General features: G+C 43.6%; 1 protein-coding gene and 1 long non-coding RNA gene across 2 annotated transcripts in view; one reads left to right on the top strand and one right to left on the bottom strand.

Moving 5' to 3' along the window:
- Positions 1-4,951, bottom strand: part of FRYL (FRY like transcription coactivator) — a 245,550-nt gene extending 240,599 nt beyond the window's left edge. The window contains exon 1 of the mRNA XM_054729167.1: positions 4,762-4,951. The gene's annotated coding sequence lies outside the window, so the exon portion shown is untranslated. The remainder of the gene's footprint in view (positions 1-4,761) is intronic.
- LOC129152063 (uncharacterized) lies at positions 4,516-5,729 on the top strand. The gene is made up of 2 exons (XR_008558807.1): positions 4,516-4,776; positions 5,389-5,729. It is a non-coding gene; the product is annotated as an uncharacterized LOC129152063 (long non-coding RNA).
- The last annotated feature ends 19,798 nt before the right edge of the window (positions 5,730-25,527 follow it).

The following is a 25,527-nucleotide window of genomic DNA, read 5'->3' as shown; positions in this document are numbered from 1 at the left end:
TAAATCTAGTGCTCAGACATTTAATGCAACAGGCTCCATGGACCCCAACCCACCTCCTCGGGAAGACCAGGTTTGTTTGCTAGGATATTTTGGAAGAAGCTACGTAGAACAATAAACAAGAGTGAATAACAAACTCACCTAAGCTGGCACTTGGCTTTCCCTGCCTGGAGTCCACATGCACATTTTGTCTATTTAAGGATCCTAGTCAGAGGAGCTCATAACTTGTGGTGGAGACAGACTTAACCTCATCCTCATCATCTAGCTCGACGCCTCGCAGGGTGCACAAAGGAGGTGCAATTCTCAATAAAGATGTGCTGAATGAATGGAGATTTTATCAGCTAATTAGGCCACCTGGTTGTGCTTGCAGCTGGGATTTCCATTTAGGAACCTTTGGGAAACCCTTTTTTCCCCTCTGGGCCAGCCTTACCAAGCACTGAAACAATAGAATCTTATCACCTAGTTCATCAGCCTAAACTGTAGCTCCCTTTTTATGAGCAACTTCCTGGTAGAGTAAAGCCTTCTGTACCTTCCTTCTGTGGCTACCAGGAGAAGGGCCTGTTGCAGTTTCAAAGTAAGTGTAATGTTCTCTAGAGATGAGAAAAATCAAGGAATGAGAAGAGAACATGCTTGGAGCATATACTCCAAATGTATTTTAGCGTAAAGGCAGATACTATTCAGGGACACAGGTTTTGATCAATTTTTGAAATGATTATGAGGTCTATTTTGGAATACAAACATACTGGTGGCAGCCTTATCACTCAAGAAAAGGTAAAAAGAAAAAAAATTACTGAGCCTGAAAAAGTTAATAATAAATAAGGGTATAAAAATTGATTACCTTTTTCCATTCCCAGTAAATACAACTTACTAATTAAAATTGTCAAATATGATAGTTTAAGGCAGTCCTATCTAAAGGTAATAAAAAAAAAGGGGGGGAGGGGAAAATAAAGAATAAACACCAAAACATTACCAATAGTTATGTGATAAGGGCAGTGTTACAGGAGTACTTTTAATTTATAAATAATATATTTCTTTCATACCAATATTTTTCAATGAGCATGTGACACTTTGGTGGTAAGAAAAATAAAGATCTTTTCCCCTCTAAGCAAACATACATTCACCACCACCCCCGAGTATAATTTTTTTTTTAACTTCTATACAGCTCACGGTTTTCATAGAATACTAGTGGTCTAATAAAACTGCTCAAGTACTTCAGGCAGCAGTAAGAAGGGAGGGTGGGAAGGGAGGGCCTCTAACTTTTGTAAATGGTCTTCACCAAAGCCCAAAACCTAAGGAAGCAATACCCACCTAACCATACCATAGGTCAGAGTGTGGCTTGTGCTGCAAAAGGGTTTTACCAGGAGCAAGAGGAAAGAGCAGTCACTTATGATTAGGAGAACAGACGTAAAGCTTGCAGACAAGGTGACATTTCAGCTGGGATGATCCCTCTGGTGAGGTAACAATAGTTGAAATACAGAGCACATGCTCTGCCCCCCTAATATATTATAGATAAAAATAGTTCAGGTAGAGAACATACACCCAGCCAACCCCCAAACATACTTTATTTTTAAATGTATTTAAAAATATATAAAATCTCTCCCACATGTAGGATCTAAAAAGCACACACAAAATAAATGAGTAAACAAAACAAACAAAAACAGACCCACAGAGGTAGAAAACGAGCTGATGGTCACCAAAGGGGAGAGGGTGGAGGGGAGGGAGCGAGGATGAGAATATCTGTTATACAGAGCAATGAACACTTTCCAACCTCACCTAGGTTTCTCCTGTTGTTCCACTGTTCCTTTACCATTTTGGCATCAATCCTGTGTCGACGTTACTCTGCACTGAGATACAGTCTTTTCCTTACGGATGTTCATCTTGCAACTTCCCATTAAGCTGTATACCTTTGAGAGTAATGACTGCCATCCATTTCTACTTTATCTTCCCATAATACTTCTTAAATAAATGGGTGCTCAACAGAGGTTGACGGATTAAACCTAGTTCTCATAATTGTGACAACGAGCTATCCCTGTCACAAAAGCTGTCTGTGGAACAGATATCATACCAATAAACAATTAAATCACATATTTGTACAGAGAACAAAGAAGTTCATATAGTTTCCCACAGTCACTTGGACCAATTGTAACAGGTGTTTATTAAAAAATAAAAATAAGGACTTCAAGCAGCCTGTATAGAACATCATCTTTTTTCTGTCACAAAGACCTAAGACCACACATTTACTGGGTACTAGAAAGGCACTATTTGACACAGTGAATTTGCACAGAAATGGAAGGCAGTCCTAGTTCCCAAGGATCTCAAGAGTGTTCACAACTCGAGAAATGCCTTGGTAACGTCTATACATAAGACAATGTGTTTTTTTTAAATGTGAAAAGCTCACAAGAAAAATGTTTTCCAGGAAACACAATCTAGATATTTCAAAGATAATTATTTCTGAATGTTTTCTTTATATGTGCTTTTTTAAAAGTTCAGAAATTCTCTCCTGTACTATTTAAATAAATTGGTAAGTAAACCAAGATAGAAATTTGGAAACGTGGTTTAATTTTCTACTGTCTACCATGAAATGGGGAAAAGGATGATTTTGCCTGCAAGCTTGCCTGCCATCCTTATCACAGAAGAGGATTAAGAGGGGTGGGGGCTGGAGGTGGTTATGAGATGTAACAATACCAGTTACTATCAGGATTACTACAGCACAGGGGATATCGTCAATGATACTGCCGCCGGGTGGTGTGGCTGAGCGTGGACCCGTGCACCGAGAGGTCAACCGGTCGCATTCCTGGTCAGTACACATGCCCAGGGTTTCGGGATCCATCCCCAGTAGGGGGCGTGCAGGAGGCAGCCGGCAGCCGAAGATGAGTGTTGATGGATGTTGATTCTCATGATGTTTCTCTCTCTCTTCCTCTATCCCAAGTAGAGTTTCTCCTTTGTTACTGCTGAGTCTGTTAACTTACCATGTTTCATATCACTCAGAAAGTTCCTAAACAGTGCGTTAATCAACACTTTGGAAAGTTGTTAGTATTGCTTTAAAAAAAATTACAACACTGGGTCAGGTGTTCCGACAAAATTCACTCTTCTACATAAGTAATTTTACAAAAAGCACTCAGAATGGAAGAAAAGACTGGATGGAATGTTATTTTTTTAAGTAGCAAAAGAAAAGACTACAGAATAACATACCCACAACTACTTTGCTACATTGTTTATAGGATTGTAACTTGCACATGCAAGTTACTCTACTAAGTATGTACAAGAAACTGTCAAAAATGAATGCTTGTGAAAACATTCCTTTTCTAAATAAGGTCTCTAACAAGGAATGTGCTGTTTCTAAATATGACTGCTTTAGCAAGTATCGACAGGTACAGCATAGCACTAATGCTCAAGATGAAAAAACCTTTTATTCTTGTTTTACTAATAGTAAAAGTTGCTGTTACGAATAACGTTCAATAGTAGAAATTAACTTTACCTCTTACAAGAAGAAAAAGAAATGAATAACAGAAGATATCTGCTGGGCAGAGCTGCATTTTAGAAAACTATTTCTATCAAACGTCTATGTTCTCCTAATCTCATAGACTCTAGCAACCTGGTTTTCTGTTTTCTTTTTTCCTTTTCCTTCTCAAAGAACCTCAAGTAAGTTGGGGTAATACTTTCCACAGTTCAAAGGTTAAGGCAAGTTTGGCTCTACAGGGAACTCTTGACCTCTCCATCACCTCCCCCCCCCCCCTTTTTTTTTCCCCCAAGTTATCTTGATCTGAGAGAGTTTAATGCTCCCGAATAATTGCAAATGCACAAGAGAAAAGATTGTAAGTGCCGAGGAGTGAAACTGGGATGGGCAGGAGACCGACAGCAATCAAGAACCATTTTTCCCTAGAAATCAGCCTCTCCGGGACGCAGGAAACCAGCTTACGCCCAAAGAACCTGCCGCCCAGAAGCCACAACTCCCATCCATCCGCAAAGAAAAGTTGCAAGAAGAGCTCAGCGCCCAGGCAGCCGGCGAAGGTGCGGACTCGGAGCAGCCAAGACACTCAGCAGGCCCGAGCCGCCCTCGGGCGGTGTCTGCGGCGTCGATTGGGCCACTCCAGCTCCGGAAAGCTCTGGGTCTGGGGGTGCACAGCAGACCCGTAGCGACGCGGGCACCGCGCCCGCATCCGCACCCCTCCCAACTACCGCCAGCAGTGGGCGGAGAGACCAAAGGAAAAGAGGGACAATGCTGGGCCGGGCAGGCTATTCCGCGCGCTCCGCCGGTCTCCAGCACCCCTTCCGCCCGGGGCTGCCAGCGGCCGCACCAAGTTTGCTCCTCGGCCCACCCTCCACGGCCAGGGCAGCGAAACAGTGGCCGCCGACCTCCCTCCGCCTCGCCACCGCCGCCTTCCTCCCTGCCCCGCGGCTCCCGGAGCCCGAGAGGAGGCGGCGCGCGCTAGGGGAGGCGGGCGCGCGAAGGGAAGGGGGCGCGCACGGAGGGAGCCGGGCGCGCGGGGGAGCCGGGCGCGCGGCGCTCCCCGAGGACCCGGCGGGTTTTCGGTTGAGGCGGGGGCTGAGCTTAGTGTCCGTTATGAGTCTCGGCTCCGGAGGAGCAGCTTGCCAGCCATCCTGGCCCGCCTCTCCCTCGGCTTCCATCGGGCAGCCGGGCGAGGGCCGGCGACCTCGTCTCCCGCCGGGGCTGGGGCCGCCGGTCGGCGGGCACCTCGGCGCCTGCCCCTGGGGCTGGAAGAGAAAGTGAAATGAAGCGCCTTTCCCCCAAGCAACACCTACCCGTCCCCAGTCCAGGTGCAGCTGCCTCCTCCAGCGCCGCTGGTCCCCGCCCTCGGGCCCCAGGCTCCGTTCTCTTGACAATGGCGCGTCCCCTTTAAGGAATAATCCGATCGGAACCGATCCGTGGTTAAACCTCCCTCCGCTTCTGATTTTAACCGGATTGCTCCCTCTCCCCCGAGCCCGACGGGCGCTCGCCTGTGCTGCGAGCTCTCACCACCCCTTCCCCGCCCCGCCCACTCCCTCCCCTTGCTGATTGGCGAAAAACACTACAACAGGAACAGCGATTTCCGCACTCCACTGGCCAGCCCAGCCGCCGCTCAGAGCTCCCCCCACCCCACCCCGCCCCTTCCCCCGGGTTGGTCCTGCCTCTAATCACTCTCTGTCTTCTACGCTATCGTTGCTTTGGAGAACTGGCAGTCAAGGCTCACCCTCCCGCCTCCGGAAAGCGAACTTTATTTTTATTGGTAAAAAGACATCTTCCTGTGCACCTGATTGGGCAAGGAAGGAGTTAGTCTGCACGCCCCTTATCCATTATCGCTCTCCCTTTACGGGTTCGAGAGAGAACAGCCTCAAAGTCCTCCCCACTTTGCCTTTTCCTAAGCGCCTTTTCCCTTTAAATGTTGATAGGGACAAAATCACAACCTGTATTGGAGAAAGCCGGAAAAGGAGAAGAGAAAAAAATTCAAAATCTTCTCCAGACGAGGAACATTTCCCGAGCTGGAATCTCATCCAGTGAATGGAGTGGTTACAATGAATTAGAATACCTGAAACTCTAGTGCTAACTCCTCCTGAGACTTACTGAACAAGTTTTCACTCACCATCCACCCCGCTCCTACCGTCGATTCCATTGCATTTCCCAACCCCGAAGAGCTTTGATTAAGCTATCTGCAAACCTGGGGGTGTCCTTGTCTCGCATTCATTCATTTAAAGTATTTAAGTACTGTCTTTTAAAAGTTCCGTTGAATTCACGTCCTTTGTGTTTTCTTAACGTTTTCCACGAGAGTGAAGCTACTCTTCTGAAAAGACTGAGTAGGTGGTCCCCTCACGCCAACTTCAAGTGGACGTGTCAGTCCCCCTTGCTAGAACTGTAGCAGAGGGAGCCCAGGCGGAGCCCAAGCGGGCACGAGAAGGCTTCTCCTTGAGGGGAAGAGGGGCCCTGGCACTGGAAGAGTAACCCCTGCAGCAAAACCTCACGCCTGGAAAGAGAGGTTCTGCAGCGGCCTGGAGGGATCTGCCCTGGAGAGATCATCCCTGAAGGGATGTCCCCACTTTCGCACTGGAGCTGTAAGAACCGGAAGGGTTGTGACTACTAAAAATTGGGTATGGTCAAGTGCGTTTGATACCCATCGAAGAATGTTAGGAGGAAGCGTTTAAGTTTTCCAATTAAGTTTGACACTTCGGAGCTCAGAATATGTCAGTGCATTTGCAGTGATAGCTCCGCGGAACCCAGTGGTGCCAAGGAAGTGGCAGTGCTCAGCAGTGCCCTAGAAGGGGGGTTAGTGACAGAAAGGGACATAAACATCTGTAGTCAATAGGACTTTTCCGTGAGTGCAGGTGAAAAATCTCCTGAGGATACCCATTAATATCAAAGAGTAAGAAGAGGGAAACATTGTAGGTGGTGAGGGCAAGAGACCGGGAAACATCTGAATTATCTATACATATAAAAGGCTAATATGCTAAGTGTCTGACCATCCAATCGGTCGCTATGACATGCACTGACCAGCAGGAGGTAGACCCTCCACGCTGGAGCTGCCTAGCTGCAGTGACTTGGCAGTGGCAGTTCTCCATTGACGCAGCCGAAATCAGCGAGGAGGGAGCCCAATTCCTCGTGGGACCACACGATTCCACCATGGGGTTATGTTATTGCTGGGTCACTGTCGGCCCCGAATCTGGTTTACTGCATACTTGCTTTGCGTTCCACACCCTGTACAACAGCAACTTTGCAGAGTGCCCTCTTTCACTCCAAAACCCCTCAGGGGATGTCAGAGAGCTGGTTTCAGCCCAATCCCTTCAAGCCAGGCAGAGGGACCTCAACTGCCGGAGAGACCCTGCTCGCTCCGCTGACACCAGGGAGGGATCACGGGAGGTTGGCTCCAGGGCATGTCAGGCCCATCTTGCTCAGTCCCACCCTGCTGGCCACCTTCTAATTAATTTCCTTTCAATGCTCATGAATCCGTGCACCAGGTCACTATATTTACTTCACAGTTATTAAGAGTCTATAACTAAACCACTATTTCAAGCCTATTCTGTTAGGTTTTTGACAATTCTCCCTACAGCAAAGGTAAAGTAATACTCCTGGTTTTCTCCTGACTTACCCCTCTCAAACTTTGAGACTGTTTCTGGGTTCTGAGAATCTATACCATAATATAATCAGAATAAGGATATTCTATATTTTAATGTCTCATATAATTTTCTTGAAATAAATACATCAGATGTGTACACAACTGCAGGTGTTTGTTTAAGGTCTAGGTGATGTTTTCAAGTCCTGCTCTATGATGACCAGGTTGTTTTGTTACACTAGCACATTGGGCTCATAACTCCAGAGGACAGTCTACAGTAATCTCCAGATTCTCTTCCTTACATTTAACCAACCATGCTGAGATCATCACCTTACAAATATAATTTATATTACTTTTTCTCTATTTCACACTTGCCCACAATAGGATTATTTATCATTTTTTAGCTCATACACTCAGCTTCCTGGTACTAATATTCCTATTGGCATTTCACATTGAGAAAGAATTTAGAAAATCTGCAAACCTAGAGCTTCCAACATGTAGGTAATTCTTAAGTATGTTCAGTGTACATAGCCCCAATTTCTATGGAGAAATTTACAACTTACACTTTCCCCTTCAGAGGTACTTTATCTACTACCTTCATTTCCCATCTCTAAGCCAAATCCCCATATTTTAAAAAGAAATATTTCCCCAATGCACCAATATGACTATAATAGCTTTTAAAAAATATATCCATATATATAAAAAGCAAGGGGCCCTCACGACCGAAACAACTGGACAGACGACCGAACAGGCTGCATGGGGCAACCAGGCCAGCAGGGGGGTTAGTGAGGAATGACCAAACAGCAGGCTGTGTGGGGCGACCAGGCTGACAGGAGGGGGACGTTAGGGGCAACCAGGCCAGTGGGGGTGGGGGGGCAGTTGGGGAGAATAGGCTGGCAGAGGGGAGCAGTTAGGGGCAACCAGGTCAGCAGAGGGGGGCAGTTGGGGGTGACCAGGCCGGCGGGGGGGTGGGGCTGTGAGGGGCAACCAGCCCAGCAGGGGGTGGGGAGTTGGGGCAATCAGGCTGGCAGGCAGAGGCAGTTAGGGGTGATCAGGCCGGCAGGGGGGACAGTTAGGGGCAACCAGGCCAGCGTGGGGGAGGGGGGGGCAGGGAGGAGAGATCAGGCCACCAGGCAGAGGCGGTTAGGGGTGATTAGGCTAGAGGCGGGGAGAAGTTAGGGGCAATCAGGCCGGCAGGCAGGTGTGTGGTTAGGAGCCAGTTGTCCAGGATATGAGAAGGATGTCCGACTATCATTTTAGGCCCAATCCTAAACCTCAGTTAGGGATCAGGGATCAGGCCTAAACCTCAGTCAGACATCCCCTGAGGGGTCCCGGACTGGAGAGGGTGCAGGCTGGGTGGAGGGGACACTCCGCCCCGTGCACAAATTTTGTGCGCCGGGCCTCTAATATATATATATATTGATATTGATTTCACAGAGGAAGGGAGAGGGAGAGAGAGACAGAAACATTGATGATGAGAGAGAATCATCAATCAGCTGCGTCCAGAATGTCCCTTACTGGGGTTGAGTCCACTGCCAGGGCATATGCCCTGACTGGAAATGGAACCAGTGACCTCCTGGTTCCTGGGTCCATGCTCAACTAATGAGCAACACCCAGCGGGGCTATAATAGCTTTTTAACATCCTATCTAATAAAGAGGGAATATGCTAATTGACCATCACACCCCCACAAAGATGGTGGCGCCCACAACCACAGGATGGTGACGCCCAGTCCCCTCAGCTCCCCAGCCACCCAGGGCCAGCCCGAGGCGCAGGCAAGCCTCGGATGGTGGCTGCCCAGCTGCCCAGGGCTGGCCTGAGGCACAGGCAAGCCTCAGATTTCAGCTGCCCAGCTGCCCAGGGCCAACCCGAGGTGCAGGCAAGCCTTGGATGGCGGCTGCCCAGCCACCCAGAGCCAGCCCGGGGCATAGGCAAGCCTCATATGGCGGCTGCCCAGCCACCCAGGGTTGGCCTGAGGCACAGGCAAGCCTTGGATGGCAGCTGCCCAGCCGCCCAGGGCCGCCCAAGGCTCAGGTAACGAGGGCCAGCCAAGGCTTGCACTGCCAGCAGTGGCAGCAGCAGAGATGTGATGGGTGCATTGCCTTCCCCTGATCGCCGGGACGCCTCCCGCCCCTGAGGGCTCCTGGACTGAGAGGGGGCAGGCCGGGCTAAGGGACCTCCCGCCAGTGCATGAATTTTCATGCACCAGGCCTCTAGTCTTGTATATAGATCTTCGTTAAACTCATTTAAAGGGTGAAATTCATTACAATCACTTATTCTCCCTGTTTATATATAAAAGTTAAACCATATTAAAGAACTACCAGTTAAGTCAGTAATTAGCTTTCCTCAGAAAAACTGTTTTCATTTATATTTCAAATTCTTTTCAATTCACCATATATTTATACTAGAGGCCTGATGCACGAAATTTTTGCACAGTTAGGGTCCCTAGGCCTGGCCGGTGATCAGAACCAATCAGGGCCTTCCAGCTGCCAACCAGGGCCTTCCTTTTGGCTGCCGGCCAGGGCCTTTCTTCATTCCACGCCACCCCCTGATGGTCAGCACACATCATAGTGAGCGATTGAACTCCCAGTCTCCCAGTTGAACTTCCAAGGGAACAATTTGCATATTAGGCTTTTATATATGGAGATAGTAACTATTATGTGTTGAGTAACAAATAGGGAAAGAAACTGTAAATGTATATTCATTCTCCAGAGAGTATAATAAATCTCCAAATTCTAATCATAAGTGGCATAATTTTACTCCTCACTCAGCACCTGGGTGGATACCATCTACATATATTAACCAATGATTTTCTATGGTCAAATTAAGAAAAGTTCAATTAATAGATGTCAACCAAAATCTCTTCCCCAGGTCTTTCTTAATATTAACAAGAATGAGACGTATTAAGAGAAAATATATTGCCCTAACTGGTTTGGCTCAGTGGATAGAGCATCAGCTTGCAGACTGAAGGGTTCCGGGTTTGATTCCGGTCAAGGGCACATGCCTGGTTGTGGGCTCAATCCCCAGCAGGGGGCATGCAGGAGGCAGCCAATCAACAATTTTCATCATTGATGTTTCTATCTTTCTCTTCCTCTCCTTTCCTCTCTAAAAATCAATAAAAATATATTTTTTAAAAAAGAGAAAATATATTCATAGTAATTTGATTTTATAAAGAAATTTCAAGAATTATTTCCTGGGTCTCTATTGAAGAGGCCCAAGTCCTCCACCTATATATCAATGTGTTTCTTTGTAAAATGAGGACTGATATTCATTGAGAATATCACTGATAATTTTTTAACCGTCAGTAAGAAAATCAATTAGGTTCAATATATTCTACTTGTGCTATGTGCTGTTGAGTTGATTCTGACTCCTGGTCTATGAATGAGTGATGTTTACAATATCCTGTCCTCAACAGCCCTGCTTAGCTCCTATAGACTCATGCCTAAGGCTTCTTTTATTGAGTCAATCCATCCATATTTGGTCTTCCTCTTTTCCTGCTGCTACTCTACTTACTGAGGCAGAGAGGGAATATTAATAAATTTCTAGAAAGATTTCCAATTCTTCCCTGCTTAAAACCCTTCAAAGATTCTCCAAGTACATATTGAATATAGTCCAAGCAACTCAGCAAAACATACAAGTCCTTTTATAATTGGACTCCAGGCTACCTCTCAGATTTCTTTTCCGGCCATTCCTTCATTTGACACTTGAAATGGCTGCACTGTCAATATCGATGAAGCATCAATATCAATGAGCCCGCCCTTCAAAGCCTCAATCTCTTTGAGCATGTGGCTCCCTTTGGGTAGAACAGCCTTTTTCCCAGTCCATGCTCACCTGGAGGACTCTCCTATCTGCCCATCAAACCCAGTAGAGTGTTACCTTCTTTATGAAGCCTTCTCTGACTGCACTCCCTCCCCTGACTTAACTATTTCTATACCACATACATACATCTATTATTCTGATTACAGGTATCACATTGAAGACAGAACTTAAATGTTTCTTTTTCTGTCTTTTGCACTAATCTGGTTAGTTCTCAAAAGCAAAGCCCATAATTATCCATCTTTTCATTGGCATCATTTAAGATGAAGCCTGGCATACCCAAAAGCTTTCTATGAATGCATGTCAAATCTAGTTAAATAAGCAAGGCTGAAACAAAATGGTTAATACAATGTGAAAATCTAATTAATCACTTGAAAATCTAATATTCCAGGATTATTCTTATTAATAATTGATTGTAATTCTATCTTATCACTTAGTCTACATCACTGGTTTCCCAGACTTTTTAATTTCACAGACAGGTAAAATTTGCAAGGAATTTTTCAGGAATTGACATAGGCTTAACTTTTTATTTTGCAAAGTAAAGGTATAAAAATAAATATAGCCTTAGTCATTTTAGGAGCTTTATATCTTAAGACTATTTTTATTATAGAGATACTAGAGGCCCGGTGCACGAAATTCATGCATGGAGGGGGGATTCCCTCAGCCCAGCCTGCACCCTTTTCAATTAGGGACCCCTTGGGGATTGGGCCTAAACCAGCAGTCAGACATCCCTCTCACAATCTGCGACCACTGGCTCCTAACTGCTCACCTGCCTGCCTGCCCAATCACCCCTAACTGCCTCTGCCTGCCAGCCTGATCAGCCCTAACTGCCCTCCCCGTGCTGGCCTGGTTGCCCCTAACTGCCTCTGCCTGCCTGCCTGATCACCCCTAACTGCCCTCCTCTGCCAGCCTGGTTTCCCCCAACTGCCATCCCCTGCCGACCTGATCTCGCCCCCAATGGCCCTCCTCTGCTGGCCAATTTGGTTCTGATTGGTCGGTTTCTATGCTAGTCAGCATCAAAAGCTCCACCTCCTAGGCAGCCATTGGCTCCCCACATCACCCAGATTTGGTTCTGATTGGTCAGTTTCTATGCCAAGTCAGTGTCTCTAGGCCTATCAACGGGGCCTGATCAGAAAGGCGGGGCTGATCAACAGCCCCAGTGGAGGCCTGGAGAGAAATGGAGGCCTGGCTGCTGGCCAGACTGGAAGAGAAAGAGAGAGGCAAGTGCTGATCAAAAGCTGCCTCAGAGGCAATGGATCAGTCCCTGCTTCTCTCTTCAGGCCTCTCTCTGGCCCTGATTCTCAGCCCCCTCAGCAGTCAGTGCTGGGGCACCACGCCTGCAGCAGAAGGACTAACATCCGGTTGGGTCGTTACTGGTCCTTACAACCCAGGGTTTTTATATATTAGGATTAATAAGGTCTTAACTTACCCAAAATACATATAGTCCTGATGGTATGTTACTTTTCTGCCATTTTTCTTTCCTTTATCACTACTAAACAGATCTGTTGTATGAAACAGAGCCATTGTATGAAAATGTGAATTCTAAACAGACCCATTCTAAACAGATTCATTGTATGAAACAGATCCGTTGTATGAAAATATGAATTTAAAAAAGAGATAAGTCAAGGATTGAATACTGACTTTACCAGTATAGGTGAATTACTTTGATGGGTTTTTAAAATATTATTCAGTTTAGATCCATTTCCACTCACAGTTTTTCATAAATAAAGGCATTATATAAAGAAAGACAGCTATGCCCTAACTGGTTTGGCTCAGATAGAGCGTTGGCCTGCAGACTGAAGGGTCCCAGGTTCGATTCTGGTCAAGGGGATGTACCTTGGTTTCGGGCACATCCCCAGTAGGAGGTGTTCAGGAGGCAGCTGATTGATGTTTCTCTCTCATTGATGTTTCTAACTATTCCTCTCCCTTCCTCTCTGTAAAAAAATAAATAAAAACTATATTTAGAAAAAAAAAGAAATGGAAGACACCTATGTTCAGTACCATCCCCTTTGTCTACTCTATCACTAAAAATACCTTTGAATTCAGCAGCCGTGAGCATACATAGTGGTTACTTTTCAGATTAGACTTTTAAGTTAATTTACTTAAAGGAATGAACAGATCATCTGTCCAGGTTGGGATGATTAAGGCGATATCACTTTGAAACTTTGTTAGGCCTGGCCAGTGTGGCTGAGTGGTTGAGCATTGACCTATGAACCAGGAGGTCACAGTTCGATTCCTGCTCCGGGCATATGTCCAGTTTGTGGGCTTGATTTCCAGGCCTCTAAAATATATATAGATTTCCAGTGGGGGTATACAGGAGGCAGCCAATCAATGATTCTCTCTCATCATTGATGTTTCTCTCTCCCTCTCCCTTCCTCTCTGAAATCATTAAAAATATATTTTTAAAAAAAACATTGTTAGACTTTAATGCAGATTTTAAAGTGTTGCCCTGGAAAGTATGCATTCTTTGTAACTAGAAAGGGATGTGGTCCCTTTAAAAGAAGATTGAAAGCAGTTTTTAACCTGTTACCAGTGTATGAGTTGAAGGAAAGTTGGTGGGAAAATACAGGCACTCTTTTTAATTCATTGCTACCATCTATCAACTTATTGTCTCATTTAGGAAAAGAATTCATGAATTATCCAAAGAACTAAAAATACCTGATTAGGGGAGAAAGTCACATGATCAAACCACTGGGAGAGGAGTATACCACATGACTAATGTCCTCTGGGGGTTTCTGTCTGTTGATAGAGAAGCAGAAAAACAAAGGACAAAGGAAAGTCTCTTTAATTAATCCTACCAACTAAGCAAAATAAATAGATCACTTGTTTCAGCAATAGAAGCAAACTGTTAACAATTGAGAACGGCCACCTGCAGGTGCTTTTGAACAGAAGCTGCCCAAGAGCCCAGAATTACTATTGTTTAACACAAGGTTCAGCTAACTTTTTTTGTAAAGGGCCAGATAGTGAATATTTTTGTTTTGCAGGCCATATATATATGATCTCTGTCACAACTCCTCAGTTCAGTCGCTGTAGCCCAAAAGTGGCCATAAAAAATACATAATGAATATGCAGGGCTATGTTCCAATAAAACTTTACTTATGGACACTATAATGAAATTTTAACTTTCATGTATCAACAATACACTGAGTGGCCAGATTATTATGATCTCTGAACGCATAATAATCTGGCCACTCAGTGTATATCCTATATAATAAAAGGCTAATATGCAAATTGTCCCCTCTACCAGGAGTTCGACCAGCAGGCAGGTCAGCTAACCGCCCATGTTCCCTCCCCCTAGCCAGGCTGGCCGGACTCCACCCATGCACGAATTCATGCACCAGGCCTCCAATACAGACACACACACACACACACACACACACACACACACACACACACACTGAGTGGCCAGATTATTATGTGTTCAGAGATCATAATAATCTGGCCACTCAGTGTATATCATTCTTCTTTTGATTTTTTTCAATCATTTAAAAATATAAAAGCCATTCTTAGCTTGCAAAACGAGATAGTGGGAAAATTTGCATATGGGCTGTAATACTGACTCCTGTTCATTTTTTTTTTTTTTTTTTTTGGTTTAGTACCTAGTATGTGTCAGGTACTATGGTAGGCCTGGGGAATATAATGGCCAACAAGACAGACATGGGCCCTGTCCTCATGGAGCTTATGGTATAATAAACAAATATATAATTAGAATAAACTCTTAACAGCTATGAAGAAAAGATAAAGGATGCTCTAAACTATGAGTTGTAATGTAGACTAGGAGACCAGAGGAGGCTTCCTTGACAAAAACTGAAAAATTAGTATAAATCGTCATAGTGAAATAGGGGTTGGCAAGGAGGAAAATATGTCAGGCACAGCCCTTCGACAGCACTGAAAGGCCCATGTGCCTGGAAGATGCAAAGTGAAGGGAAGACCGTTAAGATGGAGAAACAGGTAAAAGGAAAAGCCTAGTCGGTCTTTATTTAGAGCAGCAGAAAGCCACTGAAAGCTTTCAATCAAAGCAATGACATGGTCAGATTTGCATTTTAAAAGATCACTAACTATAGTGTGAAGAATAGATTCCTAAGGGGCAACAGTGGTGACTGTAATAGTCAAAGGGTTCTAGACTTCAGACTCTAGGCTCTAGAATCAATATTACTACTGTACCATGTTTTTAATATTTACATGTATTAACTCATTGAAATTTCACAACAACCCCTAAGTAGACATTATTCTCTTCCCTTTACAGAGGACACTTAACTAGATGCTCTCTCAATTTCTTCCCTTAGTGCAACCTCAGTTGCCTCTAATTTACAGAATTCTGGAAAGCAATTGCAGGAAAGAGGTAAGAGTGAGGAGGAAAGAGAAGGCAGAAAGAAATGAAGGAGGTATGTTTTGTGGGACCATAGCCTTGGCTCAGACCCAGTCTCTTTTCCAAGCGATTATACTGTTGACTGGGAATGGGGCCCAAATTCAACAAGGGTATCTGTGGCAGTACTCATTGCTACAAACATATACCCAACACCATGTTTGGGACATATTTACACTAAAAAAGTCCCCACTGTTGATCTAAAAATCAAATCTGACTGGGCATCCTGTATTTTATCTGGCAAGTTTACACTAAGAAAACAAACACATTCCCTCCCATTAAACTTAGATGTCAGCTGGAGACACCTGGCCCCTTATGATTTAGAACATGAGCCTGAACAAGTTCAAAAGCCTTCCCAAAGAGTTCTGGGAATTATCAGGGCAGGGGTGTGGGATGGGGGATTCTGTGTTCACCTTTGATTCCAGGCTCATTCTTTCTCCCTGACAACTCACTTCTGAGCTCTTCCAATGTCAAGAAAACCAACGAACCTATGGGAGCGTTATGAGAGTGGTGGATTTCACGGGAGAACTGGGAGTTGAAGGAAGCAGTCTCATCAGGCACAGCCTCACAAACAGCTCAGAGGAATATTTTAGAGTCCTTCCAGCCACCTACCACCAATGGTTTCTCATGGCCCTCTGCCATGATCCCTGGGTCATTCTCCCCCTCTCGACACACGCCCTTTTCCCTCCTCTGCCTTCTCCACATTCTCTGAGTGGCAAAGAATTCTTCTCCTCCTCTCGAGCAAATTCTCAAACTAAGCAGTTTTGACTCCCTCTCTAAAGCTTTGTCATCAGCTGATATCCAAGAACTCAGGGTCTCAATCATTTATTGAGGCATTCTTTCAAAACAAAGACAATTTGAAATTCTCCCCAAAAAGAATTCTGATGCCAGCAGTTGAGACAATACTCACTCTACTTTTAAATTGTAGTCATGGTATTTTTTTTCCCCCTTTTGTCAGCATGCAGGAAAAAGAAGGCTATCTCTTTTGGTTGTATCCAGTGGGGCCCATTTTTACTAGTTACATCATCTTTTTCTTGGGAGACGTTTAATTGCATTTTGCCCTGTGCCTAGACACATCAAAAGTTTAAGAAAATGAATGTAATGGGTAGAATTCCATTAGGATTTCCAGCAAAACATGTTTTTTTCTATGCCTTTAAATCTGATTCGAAATTAAAGCTGATTACTTTTGTCAAGGTAAAGAAAGAATGTTTTGGTAAATACCGTAATTGGCTATGGCTGGAAGCATTACTTGATTTTTTTTTTGGAGGGGGGCGGAGGGGAAGAATGAAATATACTATCAGGTAAACTCCTCAGGTAAGAGAGAGGGAAAAGGATAAAGGGGGCAGAAAGGTATGAAAAACATGGTCTCTGTAGAACCAGTGCATGTGCCTTAGCTCAGACCCTATTCCATTATCATTTCCAAGGTTATCTTCTAAATTTAGCTTGACTTGCCTATTTTCCGGATGGTTCCTAGATAAATCAGGTAAAGATACACAGATATAGTAATCCTGATAGACAATTAGAATAATAATACAAAGATTTACAAATACATATTTCTGTGAGGTCCTCTATAGCAAAATGAAAGAGAATTTGATCAATCATATAGATACATTTAAAATTAGCTTTACCACAATTATCTCAATATTTAGTCATCTGGGTTTTTTTGTTTGAACTGTAAAAACATTAATATTTTACAAATAAATGTTTTCCAAATAAAACAAATGAAAACCTTGATGTTTTACTCCCTTTCTGCAAGTGTAAATTTGGCCTAAATTTTAATGTATTGATAACTGATGTTGAGACTATATGTATTATTTATGTATTAACCATATATCAATTATGTAAATGATGAGCTGATTAATAATATAACAGCCATATTGGCAATATGATAATACACCAGAAATTTTTTTATTTTCTACATATACTAAAAATAACAACATAGTAGATATTTTATAAATCAACTAAAAAAATAAAAAACCCTTTCAGTAAACTACTCCTTTAATATAGCAAAAAGCCCAGAATAATAACTAGATAATATTCTGAATGGTCCTTCAGAGAGACATCGTACCTTTACAGAAATATCCTCTTACAGTGAAGCAATGTAAATCTTCATCTGTGATGGGTTTTTCCCCCCTCAAGAAAATACTCAACTTTCCACGTCCCGGTACTTGAGCAGGTCACATTTTCCAACTTTTATAAACTGTATGTAAATATCTGATGGCTGTTGTAAAATCCCACTCAACACAATTTAGTATTTTTGGATCTATTTATAGAAGTCCTGTTATGTGAATCTTTTTTAGCCTGTACATGTCAGCCTGGTAATTTTCATGCAAATAAGAAAGCCATTTGTTCTAGCCTGCAAAATGGTATGATATCAAAAGTGTCCTTGTGACTGAGGAATGTCCTGCAAAAGCAGCAAAAATGTTGGCAATGGCAAGTCTAAAGTGACAATGCTAATGGGAGATCCATGGCCCTTTCTGGCCAGCAGAATGGCGTCAGCAGGCATTGCTGAGTGATGGCAAGGGAAAAGGCATCTGGGCTTCAAGTCACTCTCTTGCCTGATGGAGATTCTGCCAGCCTCAGAGAATCTGGGTTGGAGTTGTTGTTTTTAATAGCAATCACATTACAGACCCCAACCTATAACTCTTGCACCATCTCATACTATTCTGATACTTGGATGAAATTGGTTTATATGCTATTCCCAGGATTCCTTCATTACTCTTGCCTAAGTCACAGAGAAAGGTCTCAGAAGAGTAGGGTCCAAGAAGGTTAATAGAGAAATCAAGAGAGCAGCATTTAATCATGGTGGCATTGGAGCAGCTGAGATAAAGAAGCCTGGCTGTAGCCCCTATAAGTTGCCCTAAGAAACCTATAAATGAAACTGAGGAGGGTGAGAATAAAACAAGACAACAGAATCATTAAGACCTCTCAGCTTATTCAATACCCATGAACAGACAAGCCAAATAAGGCATAAACTGTTGTCAGTGTTTGGAGACTGCATTCAAGTGTCTTAAAGAATCTGGAAATAAGAGGGATCTAAAGGTCATCTTGAAGTTCATTGTAAAACCAACACATAATGCTTTAGAGAGGAGAAATCCAAGGTCACCATAAAGAGAAAGGCTCCAAACTCTACAAGTCTTTGAAAAGGATAAAATGCGACATCATAGCCAGTGGGGTAAGAGTCCATCAGGATAGGAATGGTTAGCATGGAGGCAGAAAAATAACAAGTCACAGAAACCTGCTGACAGCTTTCATGCAAGCCTTTATGGAGAGAGGACATGTTGATCAAAGGAACCAGCTTGTCAGTCCCAGTGGCAGAAATACTATTGTTGCATGTGTCCTACATGTGCTAACTCACTAACTTCCTAAAAACACCATGCAATCCTGTATTGGTAGAGGTGTTTTCATCACAAATGGCAGAAACCAACCCTAACTAGCTTAAGCAAGAAGAGCACATTTGTGAGAGAATACAAGGATGTCTCCAGGAAGGGCAAAGCCACTGAGCCTCTGAAGGACCTAGAAGAGGAAGCCGAAGACACTGACACAGGCTCTCTCTCTCTCTCTCTCTCTCTCTCTCTCTCTCTTTCTCTCTCTCTCTCTCTCTCTCTCTCTCTGATGCCCATGGTCCTGGTCTCCGTATGTTGACAAAATTGGATTTCAGAGCTTGTAAGGCTAAGACTAAGGCTAAGGCTCTCAACAATGACACAACGGATGTAATTTCCATCATTTGGGTAATTGCAGGCTCCTAGAGACAGTTGCTGGCCTTTCTGACATGATAATCCTTTTCTTACTTAATAAAACACTTTTATTTCACTTGGCTGGTGTGGCTCAGGGGTTGAGCATTGACCTATGAACCAGGAGGTCATGGTTTGATTCCCAATCAGAGCATATGCCCAGGTTGTGGGCTCATCCCCAGTGAGGAGTGTGCAGGAGGCAGCGGATCAATAATCCTCTCTCATCATTAATGTTTCTCTCTCTCTCCCCCTCTCCCTTGCTCTCTGAAATCAATAAAATATATATTTTTTAAAACATTTTAATTTCTACAAAGATTGGGTCTTTTTATCTGTTAGATCCTAATCAAAACCAAAACAAACAAACAAAACAAATTAGGTTTCTATTTACAAACTGGGGAATTTCTATTTGCCACACAACTGTTCATTCCACAATTATTAGTTATGCCAAGTAATGTGCTAGGTACTGTGAATGCAGTGAATAAGACAGGCATGGTTTTTGCCCTCAGGTTGCTGATGGTGCAGACTAGCTTAGAATCTGAGGCAAGTAAAATTTCTCCTTTCAAGATAATAAAACTGAAGGGGAAAAAGAAGAAATTAGAAAAGACATGTGGGAAAAATGAAGAAAGAGGCTGTAGAGTAGAGGAATCATCCTGGGTTGATTAAAAAATAACCCAGAGACAGACTTCATGAGTGCTTATTAATATATTAATCATGAGAGCAATGTCTTCCACCTCACATCCCACTGGAAAAAAAGAACATTGTGACATAACCCAAATCAAGGCAGTCTTGGCTAAGGAGCAGTTCGCATCAGGAGCCAAAATAGTATATGATTACTAGAGGCCCAGTGCACAAAATTCATGCACGGGGCGAAGGGTCCCCTCAGCCCAGCCTGCATCCTCTCCAATACAGGACCCCTCAGAGGATGTCTGACTGACGGTTTAGGCTGATCCCAGGGATTGCGCCTAAACCGGAAGTTGGACATCCCTCTCACAATCCAGGACCGCTGGTTCCTAATCGCTCACCTGCCTGCCTGCCTGGTCACCCCTAACTACCCCCCCTGCCAACCTGATCACCCCTAACCACCTCTGCCTGCTGGACTGATTGTCCCTAACTGCCCCCCTTTACCCCCCCCCCCCAGCCTGGTCGCCCCTCACTGTCCCCCTCCCCGCTGGTCTGTTCACCCCACACAGACTGCTGTTTAGTTGTTTGGTTGCCCCTCACTGCTCCCCCTCCCCCGCAGGCCTGGTTGCCCCACACAGCTTGCTGTTCAGTCGTTTGGTAGTCCCTCATTAACCTCCCTGCTGGCCTGGTCACCCCACTCAGCCTTCTGTTCAGTCATTACTGTGAGGGCATCCTGACCAATTTGCATATTACCCTTTTATTAGTATAGATTAGTTTTCTGACATATACATGAAGTTCATTGCCTCATCAACAATCAATCCACAAATATATATATGATTGAAAATGCAATTTGATTCGACAGATCCATCTGAGACCCAGAATGCTCAGTTAAGCAAAACACTAAGTTTCTGTCTATCCTAAAAGCAAAATCAGATTCTCTGTAAGCAGTATTTTGTCCGTAACAGGAACAAGTTGGCATACTCAAAGAAGAACAAGAAGTCCAAGCTGCTAAATCAGAGTGAAGGAGAGGGAGAGTTATAGGAATGAGGTCAGAGAGGTGGGCCAGGTCATTAGGGCCTTGTAAACATGGGTAAAGACTCGGTTTATATTTTAAATGCAATAGAAAAACATTGCAGGGCTTTACTCTGATGAATGACATCATCAGATTTACTAATTAAAAAAGATAATTCTGGATTCCATGTAAAGAATGAATTGTGTTAGGGCAAGACTGAGCTGCAGAGACCTGTTAGGAGAATGTTGTAAAAGACTAGCGGAGAGATTTTGATAGCCTGGACTTGAATAGTAACAATGGATGTGGTGAGATTTCATTGGATCCTGGATATGATAGGAGAACTGACAGGACTTACTGGCAGATTGAATATAATGGAAAGAAAGGAGTTCAGGATGACTCTCAGGTCAGTGGAGTGAAAGGTGGGTTCTGAGGAGGGAAATATAAGGAAAGGAGATTTGGGGAAGGAAACAAAGAGTAGGAGATACCAAGTAGACAAACAAGGGGAGTTATCAAGTAGGAGCTAGGAAATGAGCCTGGAGTTCAGGGGAGTAGTTAGGGCCAGAGAGATAAACTGGGAGGCTTCAGTGCATAGATGGTATTTAAGGCCATGGGATTAGGTGAGAGTACCTAGGAAATGAGCATAAATGAACATAAAGAAAAGTGGTGTGGCTCAGTGGTTCAGCATTGACCTGTGCATCAAGAGGTCACCAGTTCAGCCAAAACCGGTTTGGCTCAGTGGATAGAGTGTCGGCCTGCGGACTGAAAGGTCCCAGGTTCGATTCCGGTCAAGGGCATGTACATTGGTTGTGGGCACATCCCCGGTAGGGGGTGTGCAGGAGGCAGCTGGTCGATGTTTCTCTCTCGTCGATGTTTCTAACTCTCTATCCCTCTCCCTTCCTCTCTGTAAAAAATCAATAAAATATATATTTAAAAAAAAAAAAAAAAAAAAAAAGAGGTCACCAGTTCAATTCCAGATCCTTCAGGGCACATGCCAAAGTGGGGTCCTGTAGAGGCAGCAATCAATGATGTTTCTATCTCTCTCTTCTTCTCCCTTTCGTTCTCTCTAAGAATCAATCCTATATAATAAAGATGTAATATGCAAATGGTCGTAATGCCGTGAAGCGTAACAACCAACCGTGTAACAACTAGATCGTGGATCAGCAGGAGGGTGGGGCAGCGAGTTACAAGCAGGCGGTGGAGAACTACAGGAGGGGGCAGGGCAGCAAGGTATGAGGGAGAGGTGAGGGGTGGGGCGGTGGGGGGAGCTACAGGAGGGTGGGGCAGCGGGTGGAGAGCTACCTGAGGGCGAGCTACTGGCGAACTACTGGTGCACGGATTTGTGCACAGGGCTACTAGTAAAGAAATAAAATAAAATGTCAATTTTTTTAAAAGGCCAACAACTGAGTCCTGATATGCTCCAACATGTAACATTCTTGGAAGGACTGGGCAGGGAAGTAAGAGAAGCAGAAAAGAGATGTGACCTGGAAACCAGGTGAAGAAATATTTAAGGAGAGAATGGTCATCAAATAAATGCTATTAAGAGGCCAACCAAGACATGACCACTGGATTTGGCAAAAGAAAGGTTTTTATTTTATCTTGGTAAGAGTATTCTTGGAGGAATAGTCAGTGCAAATGCCAAAAAAGGAGTGAGTTGAATTGAAAATATGAGGTGACAAAGTGGAGTCAGTAATAACAGCCAATTGTTAATGGATCATTGCAATAAAAAGTAGGAAAATGTGCCATTACTTGAGGGGAACAAGGATACTACAGAGAATTTATATCCTGCTTGTAGTCTGATGGCACTGATCAAGATGAGAAGGAAAAACTGTGACTGGAGAGGAGAGGGAATATTGCTGGACTGAAATCACTGATGGGCCCAAAGCACAGGATCTGATGCACCTGTGGGAATGTTGGCCTCAGATGGGAGCACTCCTGGTTATGCAGAATAACAGAAGGGAAGGCAGAGGACATAGGTACAGATGCTTGCAGGCTGATAGATTTTTGTGAAGAAAATATGAAGTTGTTTTCTCCCAAATGCTTCTATTTTCTTACAAGAGTGGTCATTATCTAAAAGTAAGAAGTGTGCCCAGCCGGCGTAGCTCAGTGGTTGAGCATCAACCTATGAACCAGGAGGTCACAGTTCGATTCCCAGTCATGGCACATTCCAGGGTTGGGAGCTTGATCCCCAGGGTGGGACGTGCTGGAGGCAGCTGATCAATGGTTCTCTCTCATCATTGATGTTTTCTATCTCTCTCTCCCTCTCCCTTCCACTCTGAAATCAACACAAAAATATATATATTATAAATAAAGAAAGAAAGAAAGAAAGAAAGAAAGAAATAAAGAAATAATGAAATAATGAAATTAAGGAGTGAGGTGGGGATATCTGAAGTTTGAAGATAGAGGAGAAGCTGTGAAATAATTATCTAGGAGAGCAAGAAAGACCAGGGAAATGTAGCAAGACTGTTGAACAGGATAAGACTGACTTGAAATTTATGGTTTAAAATTTTGAAGTAAGAGCAGTCAACATAGTTGCATATTGGTCTCTAGTCATGTTCAACAGCTCAGTGCTGATATGAAATAGATAATGAATTGTGCTTAAGACAGGGTTGAGTTTTTCTAGTAAGATGGAAAGTGAGAGGAACAAGGTAGACATGAGTTTAGGCAATGGAGTGATTTATTACAGAAAGCCACAAAAGGAGAAAAGTACAACATAGATAGAAAAGTGGACAATGAAGATTAGTTGCTCCAAAGAGACAGTGTGGGGGTGGTAGTAATGGAAGAGTTAGAAAGATAAGAGATGATCAGTCAGAAGAATATTGGACCGCTGAAAATCAAGATTTTTGGAGGTGATATAGTGACGTGGTAAGAAGTCCTCTAAGGCATAGGACCATGATAGTGTTTTGCTGAAATGAAGTCGAGGATAATAATATTAGAAGTGAGAAAATTAAGGAACTCAGAGATGAGGGTGTTTACATGGATAATTTTTGTGAATGCTAAAGTCACCAAACACAGGGGCACGAGTAGTGGTGGAGAGAGAGACAGAAGACCAGAATCTAAAATCGTCATTGAATAAGGAAGAGTTAGCAAAAGCCTGGTAGATGGCTCAATAAAGGGGGGTAGTGGTCTGAAAACACTTGTTTCAAAGGAGCTGAGTAGATTGTTGTGTTTAGGGAGGGAAAACAATAAAAATATCTAAAAGTAGCAACAAGAATCAAGGAAAGCACCTCTAGGTCCTCTGTAAATGGGGTGTAGGAGAGGACACAGCAACCACTTGAGAAGGCTGAGAAGGGTGCAGTGTCTTCAAAGGCTAGCCACGCTTCAGTTGAGGAAAGAGGAACCATGTATTCCAAAGCACAGAGTGGAAGGGTTTGGCTGCTTAGGGAGGAGAGGGAGAATGACGAAGATCAGTGCCTGTACTAAACTCTATGAAATAATAATGAATGAGCCAGAGGCTCAGAGTTCTGTTTGTGCTCGGAAGTATTTAAGGTATTCGGCATAATGAAATTAATTCCGACGGTCACTCAAGAGAAGGTCGTGCCAATCTTCATGGTAGCCTCCGCCGTGTGCCTGATTTCTTGGCACTCTGTAGGCGGTATCCTGATCCTTGGGAAGTGGCAACTTTGTCAGCTATGTGGCCCTCCGTTCAATCCTGCTGAAGGTGGTGTGGCAGTGGGGAGAGGGCTGCTTTTACTATGGCCAAACAAGTTCTCCTGCCCTTGCTTACATCCTCTGATATGTATCCCCTTTCTACAGATATGTTCCATTAAGTCATCAAGAATATATTCCCTTGGAAAATTCCCTTCCTTCAGTGTCCAAAGGCATATGCTGTGGCTCCCAGGCACATCAATCGACAGCTTAAACCAGGCGTCCTCAAACTACGGCCTGCGGGCCACATGCGGGTGTTTTTGCCGTTTTGTTTTTTTTACTTCAAAATAAGACATGTGCAGTGTGCATAGGAATTTGTTCATAGTTTTTTTTTAAACTCTAGTCCGGCCCTCCAACGGTCTGAGGGACAGTGAACTGGCCCCCTGTTTAAAAAGTTTGAGGACCCCTGGCTTAAACAGTGCTACGGTGGCCTGCTTATCCTATGAATCCTTTAGTATTGAGAGGAAAAAGCATCCACCTAGGAATCGCATTGGCCTTTCCAAGGTTACACCAATTAAAACTGATGTGATGTAATGGCTCTGTCCCAAAGGACTTAAAGTCACTAAGAAAAAGTCTCATACTTGATGTTCATCAAACCTCTTAAATTCCATTAAAAAAAATAGCATATATGAAAATAATTCTTTAAAGTATATTTTCTTTTTGACAGTTGTGATCTTACTTCCCCAAGCATATTTCAAACATATCTTGACATTCACTGTTAGTCTGGATATAGCTTAAAAATATAAAGCAATTCAGTGACAGTTTTGAAAATTAAAAAAGAGAGAGAGAGAAAAAAAAAAAACTTACAGGCTGCTAGGTGTTTATCCAACAATGAACTATGCTGGATATAGTAGGAGGACTAGAGTTCAAAGTACTGAAACTCACATCCCAACAAGCTGAAAGCTATCTAAAGGGCCTGAGTCACAGCCTTTCACCCCAACACCTCAACATAAATTCATGACACAGGCTGACGTTTGAAACAATGTGCGTTTTGTTTTAAAGTTTCAAGTCCAAGGTGTTAATGCTTACTACTGGAGTTTGGAATGCCCAGATGGTTGGGCTTGACAACTGATTTAAACATGCCTGAGTCTTGTTGGGACACAACATAAGGTTAATGCAGGTGGTTAAAGCAGACAATTTAGAAATACATTGTTGTTATTATGATTTGGAGTAAGTCTTAATGAAAGCTAAATTCAAAAGTATAGTGAAGAGCATTTGAGATCTTGCTTCCAGGCGTACGTCATCCGTTTGGCTCAAAATAAACTTATAAAAATTCAACAACGACAAAAAGTATA

Source organism: Eptesicus fuscus, chromosome 2 (genome assembly GCF_027574615.1).
Source record: "Eptesicus fuscus isolate TK198812 chromosome 2, DD_ASM_mEF_20220401, whole genome shotgun sequence".
In the NCBI taxonomy this organism is placed as follows: Eukaryota; Metazoa; Chordata; class Mammalia; order Chiroptera; family Vespertilionidae; genus Eptesicus; species Eptesicus fuscus.
The sequence above is the reverse complement of the archived record's forward strand: the minus strand, read 5'-3'. Positions and strand labels throughout refer to the sequence as shown.